We start from the raw sequence: 16327 nt of genomic DNA, 5'->3' as shown, positions 1-16327 counted from the left end.
CAACATGGGAGTTTTCAAGGTTGGAGGGATTTAGAGACAGCTTAGATAAATACCGGCACCACCTACGGCTCCTAGAACGCTTCCACCAGCGTTGTCTCCGCTCCATCCTCAACATCCATTGGAGCGCTCACACCCCTAACGTCGAGGTACTCGAGATGGCAGAGGTCGACAGCATCGAGTCCACGCTGCTGAAGATCCAGCTGCGCTGGATGGGTCACGTCTCCAGAATGGAGGACCATCGCCTTCCCAAGATCGTATTATATGGCGAGCTCTCCACTGGCCACCGTGACAGAGGTGCACCAAAGAAAAGGTACAAGGACTGCCTAAAGAAATCTCTTGGTGCCTGCCACATTGACCACCGCCAGTGGGCTGATAACGCCTCAAACCGTGCATCTTGGCGCCTCACAGTTTGGCGGGCAGCAGCCTCCTTTGAAGAAGACCGCAGAGCCCACCTCACTGACAAAAGGCAAAGGAGGAAAAACCCAACACCCAACCCCAACCCACCAATTTTCCCTTGCAACCGCTGCAATCGTGTCTGCCTGTCCCGCATCGGACTGGTCAGCCACAAACGAGCCTGCAGCTGACGTGGACTTTTTACCCCCTCCATAAATCTTCGTCCGCGAAGCCAAGCCAAAGAAAGAGAAGAGATAAATACGGAAAATTAACAATGTTTTCAGAGTGTTCAACTGACACGGAACTGGCTTTGGCCAGAAATTGCCTTCCACGTAGTTTTCCTCTTTGACTGTATCATCTTGAACCCCCAAGAAATAAATGTGCAGTTTTGCTCCATGTTTCTCAAGTCTGCAAACGCCCTCATTTCTCTTTGAGTATGTGAGAGTTGGAGAGAATATACTGTAAATGCCGAAGAAACTACTCGGGCAATTCCTTTGAGTAATTCTACTGTTTCTAGAAGAATTGATGAGATGGCAAGGGACATTGCAAAACAAGGATTCATTTCATTACGACCCAAGAAATTCTCTTTCCAATTGACAAATCCATTCTGCAAGAGAACGACAATCTTCTCATGGTTTATGCCAGATTCTGGAAAAGCGAGCTGATGGATGAGATGTTTGTTTGCCAGAAGGATTAAACCAGATACCAAGGGTCTGACTGCAGTATTTTCAAAGAAGTTAAAAATTACGTGAAGGAGAACAGTATTCCATTCGAGAACATAGTTTGCTGTGCAACTGATGGTGTCCACTTCAATGGTTGGACGCTGAAGGGCATTCAACACAAGAATGAAAAATGTTACGCCTTCAGTTTTTCCTGTTCATTGCATCATTCTTAGGGAGAATTTAGTGGCTAAAAACAGGAGGAAGTTTAAATGGTTTGCTTTCCATTGTCATAAAGATGGTAAAGTAAACTTTATAAAATCAAATCCCCATCAAGACCGACAACAGCAGTGTGAAGAAAATCAAACCTTTCCAAACACTGTTGCTGCGAGGTGTCTCTCCAAAGGAAATTGCCTCAGTTGGACTCTGGGACGTAATGGTTTTCTTTCGTTCTCATAGTGAGTGAAGTTCATTGATGCAAAGATGGACGCGTTTTATCTGGCAAATTTCTTTGACAAACTCAATTTATTGAACTAGACCTTACAGCAGTGGTCTCCACCTTTTTCTTTCCACTCATATCGCACTTTAAGTATTCCCTGTGCCGTAGGTGCTCTGTGATTAGTAAGGGATTGCTTAAGGTGGGATGTGGGGGAAACAAAAAGTTTGAAAGTCACTGTTTTAATTGTCCCTCATTGACTTGTTATGTGCACGGTTTCAGAACTCCAAAGGAAATGGGCCAAAGACAATTTTTCTCAAGCAAAACATTTGGGTCTAGAGCAGTGATTCTCAACCTTCCCTTCCCACTTGCATCCCATCTTAAGCAATCCCTTACTGATCACAGAGCATAGGGATTACTTAAAGTGGTATGTGAGTGGAAATAAAAAGGTTGAGAACCACTGGGTTATAGGGTAAACCGAATAACCTCACTGATAGTAAAGAAGCCATTGCTCCCTTCCTTAAAAAAGCTCGGTCTAGTGGAACAATATCAGACGTCACAAATTTTTACAGTTTCCAAATCTGAACACATCTGAATTGAAGGACGGTAGTATCACTGTTTATGTGAAACACCTAAAGGAAATACATCCAGATCTACAGGAAAGATTTAATGACCTGTTAAACCTCATTAAACCCATATTGGATATCACAGCAACTCACCAATGTTGACACAGAATTTCAAGAGTGGGGACTGATGGATCTTCAGAGTGAGTTCAATCAATTTTTAAAAGACTTTTAGGAAAGAGTGATCTGCTGAATAGATTTCCAAAGCTATGGGAAAAGCCCTAAATTTTTTTTGTACAAGAATTTACAAAACCACATTCATATTGTCCTGACAATAACCACACCAGCAGTGTGAGTATAAGGCAGCTTTAATAAACTAATATGGACACTAAGAGGTCTTGTCTCTCTGCAGGACAAACCTGGAAGGCCAGACTGTAGCTCTGGACAGCTTTATAGACAAGGTCACCGGGATGACCCCTGGTGACCTAGTGGTGGAATTACATATCTCCACACATATATACATAATCAATAAAACTAAGTATAAATGGGGTCAATATAAAAACCTCATCGCTTCCTCCCTGCCCATCCTCCCCCCCCCCACCCACCAACCCAGAAAGAAAGGAAAAAAAAGAAAGAAAAAGTTGGGAGAATGCCAAAAAAAAATGTCTCAATACAAATGGAACTGGGGGTTACCAACAGGACAGGCTTTCAGAGAGTCCTTCAAATTTTCAAACCAACATACTGTCAATATGGGCTCCATATTTTCAAGAAAAAAAAAGATATTTATTACGTAAATTATGTTATTTTCAAGTGGAATACAAGAACGCATTTGAAGTTGTAATTTTAATTTTGCTCGTTTTTTATCTCACCACTAATGCCGTTACACTCGGTGATCCACAGGAATTATGATTTCTAAGTAACATTAGAACAAGTATTCTGTATGGAAGGAGGTCCATAACGGGGGGGGGGGGGGGGGTGAGTTATCGCACTGGGTGACACTAACCCTAGTGACCCCACAGCCTCTGTTTAACAGCCCACCCAGAAGTCCAACTCTCTCTGAGTGCAGAAGTCGAAGAGCAGACGGAGGAATCAAGGCTAATTACATTGCATGCAAAATAGGAGTGGAGGGACAGAGGGTCAGGGATTGGGGGCCTTGCCAGCATTAGGAGTTTTGGAAAAGTTTTGGATGGCAAGTAGCAAGCCAACATGACCATGACAGAGCCATCCTCTGCGGCTAGATGGCGCTGTGCCAAGAACAATGGATCAATCTGCACAGGGTTCCAGTGTCACATATAAATGCTAGAGGAATTCAGCCTCAAGGTATAAACAAAAAGCAGGCAAGTTATTAAAGATGAGAGATTAAGAGGGAAGTCCAGGCCTAACGGCCAAAAAGTGTTCATTGGTATGCTTTTTCTTGCTGGCTGAGAATGACACAAATCAGATTGTTCAGGAATATCAGCAATTCCTCTCAGATGATGTTGGGTGCAGCCAAGGGCAAGGAAACACATCATTACAGGACAGTCGGGGACAAGGAAGCCTCTATCCTCAAAGACCCCCCCCCCACCCCCACAGGCCACGCCTGCTACCATCGGGGAAAAGGTCCAGGGGCCTGAAGACGAGCGCCCAGCGGCACAAGGACAGCTCCTTCCCCTCCGCCATCAGATTCCTGAATGGACCAAAGACACTGCCTCACTTTTCGTGCACTAGTATTTTAATTTTTTTCATTGTAATGTCGTAAGTTGGTTTGCACTTTGACGACTTGTTCACGACGATAAATTCTGATGCAGATTTTAATTCTATTTGTTAAAATGACTTTTGGCTTTCTTTCTTGCATATCACATTTTGTGGGTTTTAAAGTAACTGCTTACACGCATTTAAAGCTTCATGAATGCCTCAATTTAACCTTTGTATATCTTCTATGGACAAGCTATGCAATGTTACTTTGGCTTAAATGGTTTGATTGAGCTCGATTTGTTTTGAGTGCAATGGGTATCCTCAAGGGAGGAGAACTCCAAATATTGCCCTTGACTGCGCCCAAATGCCCAGCCACGCAGCAGGTTCTAGAGATTGGCAAATCTAGCAAGGTCCATCGTGAATACGGTTCGGCACAACACAGAAGGCCAAAGGGCCTGTACTGTGCTGTAATGTTTAATATTTTAATACTGACCCCCCCCCCCCACCCACTACAGGCACCACCTCAGGAGGTAGCCAGTGTGCTCATGGATCTCAATTGCTCTGGTCACTATCTCTTAAGTCTGAAGTCCGGCACCTGTGAGTTCAAGAACTGTTCCTTTCTAACTACCTCTAATACTACCCTAGCCATAAACTACTCTGGGACCAACAATCTCCACTATTGAAATGCCATTTTTTTTTTTGCACTAAATGTAATTGCGAATACTTATCCATCATTTATGTGTTTGCACGTGTACAGGTTTTTTTTTGCACTCCCAATAAGTGGTAATTCTGCCGTGCCCGCAGGAGAAAGAATCTCGGGGTTCAATGTGATGTGATGTATGATGTATGTTCTCTGAAAATAAAACTGAAGTCAGAATCAGAATTTATTGCCCTGATCATTTCATGAAATCCATTATTTTTCACCAGCGTCACAGCATAAACAATTATTTCAAGCACCTAACAAAATAAATATAAATAGTGCAAGAAAAAGTCCAAGTGAGGCAGTGTCTTTGGCTCATTGCTCATTCAGGAATCTAATGGCAGAGGGGAAGAAGCTGTCCTTGTGCCGCTGAGTGTTCATCTTTAAGCTCCCATACCTTTTTCCCTGATGGTAGCAGAGTGAAGAGGGCATTCCCTGGGTGCTGGGGATCTTTCAGGATAGAGGCTGCTTTCTTAAGATGTCCTCAGTGGAGTGAAGGTTAGTGCCCCGTGATGTCACAGGCCGAGTTAACAACCCTCTGAAGTTTATTTCCTGTCCTGAGAGTTGGCGCCTCCGTACCAGGCAGTGATGCCACCGGCCAGAATGCTCTCCACGGGACAAGTCTTTGAGAGTCATACCGAATCTCCCTGCAAAGTGTAGCCACTGGCGGGCCTTCTTCGTGAGTGCGCTGACATGGAGACTCCAGGACAGATCCTCAGAGATGTTGACAGCCAGGACTTTGAAGTTCTTGGACCTCTCCCAGTGCGGACAGGGCCGTGTTCTCCCGACTTCCCCGTAAAGTCCACAATCATCACCTCGGCTTTGCTGGAGATTATTCAACGCCAGGGTGGCTGTAGCAGGTTTAAAAACTCTGTGCACTCCACTCACACGGATAACAAACACATATTGTGATATAGTCAAGATATTTTATCCGCCTAAGAATATATAACCCATTCAACAATGAAGTCGCTGTTTACATCCGGTACCACACGGATGGCAGTCTCTTCAATCTGAGGCGCACACAAGCTCACACCAAGACACAAGAGAAACTTGTCCGTGAACTACTCTTTGCAGACGATGCCGCTTTAGTTGCCCATTCAGAGCCAGCTCTTCAGCGCTTGACGTCCTGCTTTGCGGAAACTGCCAAAATGTTTGGCCTGGAAGTCAGCCTGAAGAAAACTGAGGTCCTCCGTCAGCCAGCTCCCCACCACGACTACCAGCCCCCCCACATCTCCATCGGGCACACAAAACTCAAAACGGTCAACCAGTTTACCTATCTCGGCTGCACCAGATGCAAGGATCGACAACAGACTCGCCAAGGCAAATAGCGCCTTTAGAAAAATACACTAAAGAGTCTGGAAAAACAACCAACTGAAAAACCTCACAAAGATAAGCGTATACAGAGCCGTTGTCATACCCACACTCCGTATCATGGGTCCTCTACCGGCATCACCTACGGCTCCTAGAACGCTTCCATAACCCATATATTAACGCAGAGAAACCATCTTTCCTGCACCTACACTATCAAATCCTGTCATTAGTTTTTGGTTGAGACGAATGATCCAAGGAAAAGTAGAAAATATTGGAACTCAATAAAAGTTTCCAACTTTTGATTTCCGCCACAGGACTTCGATATAGTCCAGGCAACTGTTCGCCTGAGTGAGATGCTGAGATTTGTATCAATGCATGGAACTTGGTTGATAATTGTTTCAATTCAGGATTTCTCACGATTGGCAAGGTGATTCCGGATAGATGGGGCTCATTCACCAGCCAGAGCCCTGAGCCCCTCTTTTAATACGATAGTCTCTCTCCTCCTATTGGTAGATAAAACAACAGCTGAAGAGTGATTGGTTTGATTTCGCGACAATGGGAGAGGAGGGGGAACTGCCACTGGGGGCGCATTCCATTGGCGCTTGGGCTGTCGATCAAAGCGCGGCCGCACTGGATTGGTGGAGTCGCTGAGCCGTGGTTTGGAGCCGGACTGGATTCAACAAGACACGGACTGGGGTCGCACAGGATTGGGCAAGGCGCGGTGTGGAGCCGGACTGGATTAGTCGAGGCGCGGACTGGACTGGAGCCGGGATGGGGCAAGGGGCGGACTGGATTTGTGGAGGAGTGGGTTGGAGCCGGACTGGATCTGACGCTCGCCGGCATTTCCTCCTAGTTCTCAGTTATAAAAGTCCCTGTTGCGGTGTCCACAGAATTCGGTGTTTACTCCTGGATTGGTTGGAGGAGCGGAGCCCGCCCCGGATTGGTCGGAGGCGCCGAGCCCGCCCCGGATTGGTCGGAGGCGCCGAGCCCGCCCCGGATTGGTCGGAGGCGCGGAGCCCGCCCCGGATTGGTCGGAGGCGCGGAGCCCGCCCCGGATTGGTCGGAGGCGCGGAGCCCGCCCCGGATTGGTCGGAGGCGCGGAGCCCGCCCCGGATTGGTCGGAGGCGCGGAGCCCGCCCCGGATTGGTCGGAGGCGCGGAGCCCGCCCCGGATTGGTCGGAGCCCGCCCCGGATTGGTCGGAGGCGCGGAGCCCGCCCCGGATTGGTCGGAGGCGCGGAGCCCGCCCCGGATTGGTCGGAGGCGCGGAGCCCGCCCCGGATTGGTCGGAGGCGCGGAGCCCGCCCTGGATTGGTCGGAGGCGCGGAGCCCGCCCCGGATTGGTCGGAGCCCGCCCCGGATTGGTCGGAGGCGCGGAGCCCGCCCCGGATTGGTCGGAGGCGCGGAGCCCGCCCCGGATTGGTCGGAGGCGCGGAGCCCGCCCCGGATTGGTCGGAGGCGCGGAGCCCGCCCCGGATTGGTCAGAGGCGCGGAGCCCGCCCCGGATTGGTCGGAGGCGGATTGGGCGGGCGGGCGATAGAAGCCTTTGCCTTGCGCGCTGAGAGGACGCGGTCGGCGGCCGCCCGGGGGGAGGTGAGTGCGAACCGGAGCCGGGATCGGGATCGGGATCGGGATCGGGATCGGGGGGGAGGATAGAGGACAGGGCCGGGAGGCCGGGCGGGGGCGGGGAAGGGGGCCGTCAGAGGGGGGGGGGGACAGGGCCCTGCCTCCCGCTCCCAGCCCTTCAGCCTCGGGCTCCGGCCTCCTTCAGTTGTTTTTGGCCATTTGTGCACTGGGTTGAAGCCATTGGGGGGGGTGGGTGGGGGGCGTGATGGGAGGGGGTGGGTGGGGGGGGTGGATGGGAGGGGGTGGGTGGGGGGCGTGATGGGAGGGGGTGGGTGGGGGGCGTGGAGGGAGGGGGTGGGTGGGGGGCGTGGAGGGAGGGGGTGGGTGGGGGGCGTGATGGGAGGGGGTGGGTGGGGGGCGTGATGGGAGGGGGTGGGTGGGGGGCGTGATGGGAGGGGGTGGGTGGGGGGCGTGATGGGAGGGGGTGGGTGGGGGTGAGAGGGAGGGGGTGGGTTGTGGGTGTGATGGGAGGGGGGTGGGTGGGGGGCGTGGAGGGAGGGGGTGGGTGGGGGGCGTGATGGGAGGGGCTGGGTGGGGGGCGTGATGGGAGGGGGTGGGTGGGGGGCGTGATGGGAGGGGGTGGGTGGGGGGCGTGATGGGAGGGGGTGGGTGGGGGGCGTGATGGGAGGGGGTGGGTGGGGGGCGTGATGGGAGGGGGTGGGTGGGGGGCGTGATGGGAGGGGGTGGGTGGGGGGCGTGATGGGAGGGGGTGGGTGGGGGGCGTGATGGGAGGGGGTGGGTGGGGGGCGTGATGGGAGGGGGTGGGTGGGGGGCGTGGAGGGAGGGGGTGGGTGGGGGGCGTGGAGGGAGGGGGTGGGTGGGGGGCGTGATGGGAGGGGGTGGGTGGGGGGCGTGGAGGGAGGGGGTGGGTGGGGGGCGTGGAGGGAGGGGGTGGGTGGGGTGTGGTGGGGGTCAGTCAGGCAGCATCTCCAGGAACTTGATGCCTTAGGGGCCCAATGGCAAGGGCCCCATTAGCTCCAGGTGGTGAAACTCTGGGGCAGGGCACATCCATAAACACATGGAGGCTGCTCACAATAAAGTTATCTGGTTGAAAGGAACTATTCCGTCTCCTGGCACCCTTAGTGTTATGTCCAGGCATTTCCATCCTTGGACACCTTCTAGATTCTTTTTCTGTTTGGATCAGCCTTTCCCAAATCTTTTTTTTTGGGTTGCCCTTCTGACGACATGAAGCTCCTTGACCCCCTCCTTCCCCTGTGAAACAGTCGAATTTAGTTGCTTTCTCCTGTGTCCTGCTGACAGCATCAAATATTTTGTGATTTTTTAAAAAAAACCTCACATCTATTGTCATCTGACTGCGCAAGTGCCACCTGGTGAAATGCTTCTGGTTCTCTGGTCGTCGGTGCAAAACACCAGGCGTAGCGCACATACAGACCTGCAGTTATGGAGGCCAGGCAGGTGTTCATTCGTATAAATATTTGTTTTGTAAATACGTGAGGCTGGTGTGAGCGGTTCCTTCGGTCGTTCGGCACTCGCGATGCCTGTGGGATGGAGCTGTTCCTCAGCGTGGTGGCTCTGATCCTCCTGGATCTCATTCACAACAGGAGCAGCTGAGAGACGCTGTTTGCAGGGTGGAAAGGGTCCTCAGAGATTCTGTCCGCCCTCTTTGGACAATGCTCCCAGTAGATCGCATTGATGGGGAGGGAGACTCCAGTGGTCCGACTTCATTTTGTTGCCTCCTCTCTCCCCCCCCCCCCTGCAGAATGTGCTGTGGCTCCCACGAGGGTCGATGATTTACACCATTGCCACTACGGTGGCACCTTGTCATTACTCTCTTTTCTGAGGGCCTTCTATTGGTCTCAGTCCTTCAGTGCCTGGCGATGAGACTCTACGCTGGTCTTTCCCCATAGCATGCTTGCATTGGTTGCGCCAAGCCTGGATAGAAAAGGTCTTAACTTTTTGGAGGCAAAAGTAAAAAGGGGGTGATATTAATTAAATAAAGGGCAAAAGGAGCTGAGAAAGGGCCAAGAAGTGATAGGGTGTTGGATCGAAGGTGGGAGAGGTGGACAGCCAAGTAGAGGGTGGGTTCCCTAGGAGAGGGTGGGTTCCCTAGGAGAGGGTGGGTTCCCTAGGAGAGGGAGGGATCCCTAGGAGAGGGAGGGATCCCTAGGAGAGGGAAGGATCCCTAGGAGAGGGAAGGATCCCTAGGAGAGGGAGGGATCCCTAGGAGAGGGCGGGGTCCCTAGGAGAGGGAGGGAGGTCTGGTGTTGAAGGTTAGAGAAAAGTGAGAACAGGACAGTGGGCCAGATAGCAGGTGGCAGTACCCTCAAATCAGAATTTAAAAATGTTCATGCTATTAGGTTTGAGGTTGTCACATTTATGCTTAATCTCTTTCTCTCAATGGATGAGGTTTGGGACGTGTGAAAGGGGTTGGAATGATTGGCTGCTTAATGTTTGATGAAGCAGTATTCCAGTCTGGAATTCAGTCTTACTGAATTGCAACATTACTTTAGCGAAATGATGACACAGTTTTGGGAGTTGTAGCTATTGAGAATCTTAAACTACAGATTAAAAACTTGGAATTCCTGGTGATAATTGTCAAGTCTTGCAGCTTTAAAGTTGGCCTTTCCCTTGAATTAATGCTATTCGATTGCTGGCATAATTTGTCCTGCAACAAGAAAAATGTTTTTTTTTTCACAGCATGAAATATTAAAAAGGGTAATTCAATTTTACTTTTGTGATTTAGTGATCAGGCCATTGCTCTTAACCTGCAGTGAGAAGATAAGGTTGAGTTTTCTTCTTGTTTTCGTTCCTAATTTTTGGCGTTTTGGCCACCAGGTTACGTTGGATGTAGATGCCATTACTTCTGCCAACAGAAATTCAAGCAAATAAATGGGGGAATGTTTTTGATAGTTGTTTCAATAAGCCAGTCCAGATGTAATGTCTAAAAGGCCTTTTGTGTTGTACATGTCTACAGTTCCAAAGCATGTAATAGGCAGGAAGTTTGTGTATTTTGTGAAATGAATGTTATGTGAGATGTAATTAATAGCTGTTTATTGCGGAGCAGAGATGACGAGAGTTAACCCTCCGACTAAGATTTGCTTTAATTCTTTTTTCTGAACTGCTTAACAAGCAGCTGCTCTTTGATGAGGAACTTTTATTTGCATAATCAAATTATTTTCTAGTTAACATTCTTTTATAATCTGTGTAAGATGTAACATTTTAAAGTTAGCAATCCTCCATTCCAGTTGGAAATGAATCTAGATTGGTACAGTTCGCAAAGGCACACTGCTTGATTTGTCATAAAGACATATGCCCTCAGTAGGTCAGACAGCATCTTTAAGAGCAATGGTTAACCTGTCGATTTGGCCTGAAGCTGCAACCAGGGAAATTTAGCCCATGGACAGGTTTAGTGTTGCACAGAAAGGGAAGGTGTGTGCGTGGCAAGGAGGTGAACGAGAGCAAATGAAGCCTGATGGATGACACCATTTGGAAGAAGAGCAAGGTTGGTCCTGACCAATATTTACTCTAAAGATCAATACGAGATCATGTAATGTGGGTGTTTGCAGGAGCTTTATGTGTAAATCATTGCATTTTCATCTTTGAACAGTGATTATTTTGTAATTCCAGAGCCATAAAGAACTCGGAGACATCTGAAAGCAACATGAAAGACACTGTATGAAGGCAAGGTTTGTTTTCTTTCATTCCCTTACTCTCTCCCTAGAACTGCATAAATTAAATACAAATTCTTCGGTTACTGCTGAATTGTTTTCTCCCTGCCCCTCTGCTTTCTCTCCTCCACCCCCAGACCCCATTTAATCAGGGAATTGGAACTTCTGCAGACAACATCGATCTCTTCAAGGTCCTTTGTCAATTACATTAATTGTCAATTTGACTGCGGACTCTACCAGCTGAGACCTTCCCTGTTATTCTGTCAGAACTTCTCTTGACTTGGGGTTTAAATTTTCACCTTTTGCTAGATTGTTTTCTGAGACCCATCACCAGAAATTTCCTGTGGTAGATGGACCTTGAAAATCTGTGAACAAGTATTGAGATTGTGGTATCAATGCTGAATGTTAAAATGCATTTATGGGGCTAATGTTAATGCACATGAAACACGAAAGTCAATAGATGATGATTGTTGGAAAAATACAATGCCAGAGAAACTGAACATATTTGTAAACTGCTTTCGATTCATGCTGTAGAATTCTTTGTGGCTGATCGCAAAATTCACTACATAAAATTGGTACTACAACAGAGTGAAGCTGTTATATGGTTTATTGTAGAATTATCTCTGATCTGGAGAGTTCAAATGGCCATTCCAGTGCTAATCGTGGTTACAGAGAACCAGTAAAGTAGATTTTTCTGCAGGTTTTTTTGAAACGACATATTGCAAAGTTATGTGTGTATCTTGTGACTTTTACATTGCCCTTTTTTTCCCACTTGCAGCTTTGCATTTGCTTTTCTGGTTCTGACGAGCAGCTGAATGGCCACGTACACAATAAATTTGTGCATTGTCCCAATTAGTGAAAATCTACTTAAATGGGGTAAACCATCTATTCGTTAATTTGTTTACAAGTGCAATTTAAAACTTTAAACTTCCATCTGAAACTTTGAATTGGAAAGCAAATTTGTGATCTGGTTCCCGGAAGTGCAGAAAAAAGTACGTTTCCAGCAGACGTACTTCATTTTGAATGTTTCGGCGTATCAGTAGACCTTCCGATCAGTCGGGTGCCCATTTTCATGGTTTTATCATATATTGGGTCGTCCGCCCCCTTCTCCCACCCCCCCCCCAAAACAATAGCGTCGACTGAGCTGTTGGACATTGCCAGAAGGTGGTGGTTACCATGGAGCCTCCAGCCAAATGACGAAGTATGAAGCAAGTTTTAAGCTAAAAGTTTAGAAATCCAGCGCCTCTGCTGAGTTAAGGATATTTGTGGTAGGTCGGGTTATATTTTGGGTCATCTTGTCCATCGAATCTGCTTTGAGCATTTTTTTTTTAGCTGTATTTAAGGTCTCATTTTTGTGTCTGGCATACAAGTCGACCCCTGATTTATTTATTTTTTTTAGTGCTTTTTGAGGGTTTCAAGATGACTTCTACGTGGCTTTATGGTACATTGAGTACTGTGCCAGAACTTGGGTGGATGTGATAGCATAGTAAGTTTTTTTCATGTCTTCAATAATAGATATACGTGGTCGATTACATTGAAGTCGTCTTGTCCAATTGAACCGCTTTTGTATTTTCTTTTACTTTAAACTGATTCCAACAAATGTGTAAACCTGCTGAATTTGTAACTTCTAATTTTTAAAAAACCAGAAACCATTCCAACTCTATTTTTCTCTTGAGCTTTCACTTCCAACGATGAAAATATTCAACCAATCGCATCTCATCTGTTGTTGGGAACAGGAAGGAGGAAATATTTCATGTGTGTATCATTCCCCACCTTCCCCTCCCCCCTCCCCCAGGTGCCTTCCAACAATTTCTTTATTTTAAATTCAAATTTAAAATTTTTATTACGGAACTTGGAATGTCCTCTGTTCTGTGTATTGGGGGAGGGGGGGTTTAGATGTATCAATACTTACGACAGGTAACCTTGAGCATGCTTCTACCTGAAGACGATTGTTTGTGATCATGCGTGTCTGCGCAACCATTCTTGCCTGGAGGTTGCACTTGATGTGTTCTTACATGCTTAGACCTTTTTGTGCAGAATTAGACAAGACTGTATCAAATACTGAATCTGCATGCATTTCTCGTGGAATGTTTTGGTTCCTTGACTGTATTTTGTGTGCATTGCACCCTTAATGATCTCTAAGATTTCCCATGCCCCTTGAAGCTTTGTAAATAGGATCTGTTGTGTTCTATATTTTCACCTAAGCAATGCAAATAGATTGCTGATCTAAATAACACCATCTAAAACTTTTGTGAGCTTTGCTTGTTTCTGGGAATGACGCACAAAATTATTTTGATTTGTCTGTAGATTATTTGAGTGATTGAACAACCAGGTGAAGACTCCGAGCTCTGCTCCTGGGATGCTGTAAATTGTGTGACCTCAGAGTTGAACCACAAATTTGACTCTCTAGGATTTGAGGGTCAAGGAAATGAGAAGAGAAGTGAAACTGAGGCCAAAACTCAGACCAGTCTTAATGTAATGGAATAGCAGTGTGCTGATTGCTTTGTTTAATCCAGTGGTTCTCAACTTTTTTTCTTTCCACTCACATACTGCTTTAAGAAATCCCTTACTAACCACAGAGCACCTATGGGATCCTAAAAAGAGAGCCACTGGTTTAATTCCATGCGTTTGTAAAACTCTCTCAAAAAAAGCTCAGTACTTAAATTTTAACATACTGCTTGGTAATAGGCCCTTCCGGCCCACAAGTCTGTGCCGTCCAATTACACCCAATGAACATACAACCCCTGTACAATTTGAAGGGTTGGAAGAAACTGGAGCACCCCAAGGAAATCCAACTAGACATGGGGAGAAGGTACAAACTCCTTACAGACAGCACCCTTCTGTAAAAAAAACTTTTAAAAATCTGCATTTTTAAAAAAAATTCAGAAGACACTAAATTTGCATGTTCAATTAATCGTCTGATACCAGCTACAACACAAGCTTCTATTCATTTAGTCATTGAGGCCTCATTCTTGATCCACGTGTAATAGTTTAACTTTAGTTTTCAATGAAATGCTGCGGGGTGGAAATGCTTTTGCGTGAGGATATTGGTGGAGGAACCAAATTAATATTTGTCAGGGTAAAATTCATTTGCATTAGTTTCCCTGGTGCCTTTGAGCCTGTTTTGTCCTCTCTAAGACTTTTATGTGAATAACACTCTGGATGACTAATCTTTGTAATTAACAGTTCAATATTTAAAGAAAATGATTCAAAATTTCTTTGTTATTTAATAATCCAGAGAATAGAATACAGATAAAGAGTCGCCATTAGTGTTGCCTGGAACCCCTTATAGCAAGAGAAAGAGAGTCCCGTTCAGAGTCACTGAGTGGTCCGTGGATTTGCCTCCAGCGCTTCTGCAGCTGCACCCATATCCGTTCGATCCATCGAGCTCCAGGTCCAAGCCTCTGATACAATCAGGAAGCCTTCAGTGCCGGAGGCTCTTCGGGAACTCTTGCCCCCTCAAGTTTTGGTTTTAATATTAAGATGTGGTGTTATTTTGGACAGGGCAAATTTGAAAGATCTATCTCCTGTTTTGTTCATTTTCATATCTGCGTGGTTAAATTACCCTTGGAAGTTTCAGAATTTCAATTTACGAAGATTGGGGAGGGCTGAAAGCCTATAGTTCAAAACAAAAGCATCAGTTTAATTGTTAGACCAGCTGTTGTGTGCTTGCTTCTTTTACACCAGATGCAAGCCCTGCATCAGCATACTTGACTGCCAAGTAAACCAGTTACATCAAAGTAGACAGATCGGGATTTGCGACCTATTTTGGCCAAAGGTATATCAAATAATAAAGAAAAGAATCCTCTGAAGAAAGTTTGAATGTAACTTGTGCGACAGAGAATGTAGAGGTGTTTGGGAGATAAATTGGGAAAGATCTGTTAGAGCAGGTCACACACAAACACTTGAAAACACAGAATTTTTGCAGAGGGGTCACAAACTTCAAGGATGGACTGCTATTTTGCAAAAATAATTACTAATTTTGGCTGCTAGGAGCATATCTCAACATTTGTCATGTTTGTGGAACGTACTGAGAAAGGTACCTTTTTGTATTTTAACAGTACTCTTGGTTACTTTTGTTTCTGGTTTCTGCTCCAGTTTAATTTCGCTAAACCTAATCTTTCTCATCGTTTAACGTACAAAGCCTTTTTAAAGTGTGTGTCATGTTCGCTGCTTGCATTTGCAATTTTGCAAGAAAATAAGCCTCTCCTGCAGCATTTGGATTGATGCTGAGATTTATGTTGCTATTTATTGAAATGCCTTGAAGTTAATTCTGTTGAAGACTCACTATCTTAACTGGATGAGTGTTTAATGTTTTTGAATTGAGTTTCGTGAATTATCCTTTGAATGGGATTTCTGGTTCATCTGGGGTTGCAGTTAGAACAAAATAAAACTGATTTTGTGAAATGTATGAATCCTTGACTTTGATCATTTCCATGAAATGCTTGTGAGCAAGTGTCGTCGCGTTGATTCATTACTATACGCATTCTCTTTCATGCTGGTCAAGTTGGTTTCTTTTCCCACCCCTATTCTTTTATACTGTATATTGCAAGGTCTATTCTCAGATGTAGCTGGGAAATGTGCTCACTAAAGCAATAATTTGAATGCTACAGTAGAAGCCCTAAAATCCAGGGATTGGGTCAGTTCAGATTCTCAGGCAGTACTTTTAAAAATCAAATTTAAGGAGAATAAAGAAACAGATAAATTTTTTTTCATATAAAATACAAAGTACAAAAAAATATGCTGGTAGATGTTTATTTGTTTATTTCCGCAACTTCTGTGTCTCTTTGGGGCTCACCCACGCGCACAAAAGCCCACTAGATTTAAAAAGAGTTTTCCAGAAGTCCGGATTTTTGAGTGATCTAGATTTTTGGACTTTTCCTGTATTTTGGTTATCTTGATAATCTATGGCAGATTGATAAATGTGTAAACTCAAATTGTTAAACTTTAACCCCTTGCCCGAGTAGGATCTGGAACTAACCTCGATTGTCTGTCACTTGAAATTAATTTGAGACTATAGTCAAGACCATCTACTTGCACCGGTAATGTTGCCTACCTCATTCCTGCCTCTACCCAGTTGTTGAACGTTTCGGTAATTGCTTGCATTTTCCAGCAGTATTAACCCTTTGGACAAAGTGTCTCTAGTTTTCAGGACTGCCAACATGTACTTGTGGGACCCCGCAGGAAAGAATAACAGAGGAGGATGAAAATTTGCCCACGTTGACTGAGAAAGTCCTCTATCACTAAGATCAGATTTAAACCAGTTCAGGGTCGTGCCATCGACACCTACCCTCTGCCAGAGACGATCTATTAAAATAGCGTGATCCACAGTATCGAA

The 16327-nt window shown here is 46.2% G+C and overlaps 1 protein-coding gene across 4 annotated transcripts in view; it reads left to right on the top strand.

Annotated features, from left to right (window-relative positions):
* Positions 1-7234: 7234 nt before the first annotated feature.
* Positions 7235-16327, top strand: part of csk (C-terminal Src kinase) — a 105248-nt gene continuing 96155 nt past the window's right edge. For 2 of the 4 annotated variants that reach the window (XM_069902607.1, XM_069902612.1), the window contains exons 1-2: positions 7235-7327; positions 10949-11007. The gene's annotated coding sequence lies outside the window, so the exon portion shown is untranslated. Of the gene's footprint in view, positions 7328-10948; positions 11008-12388; positions 12476-16327 lie in introns of all 4 variants that reach the window. The other 2 variants (XM_069902613.1, XM_069902610.1) reach the window with 2 other exon arrangements.

Source organism: Narcine bancroftii, chromosome 11, assembly GCF_036971445.1.
Source record: "Narcine bancroftii isolate sNarBan1 chromosome 11, sNarBan1.hap1, whole genome shotgun sequence".
Classification (NCBI taxonomy): Eukaryota; Metazoa; Chordata; class Chondrichthyes; order Torpediniformes; family Narcinidae; genus Narcine; species Narcine bancroftii.
This window is presented reverse-complemented; position numbering and strand designations above follow the sequence as displayed.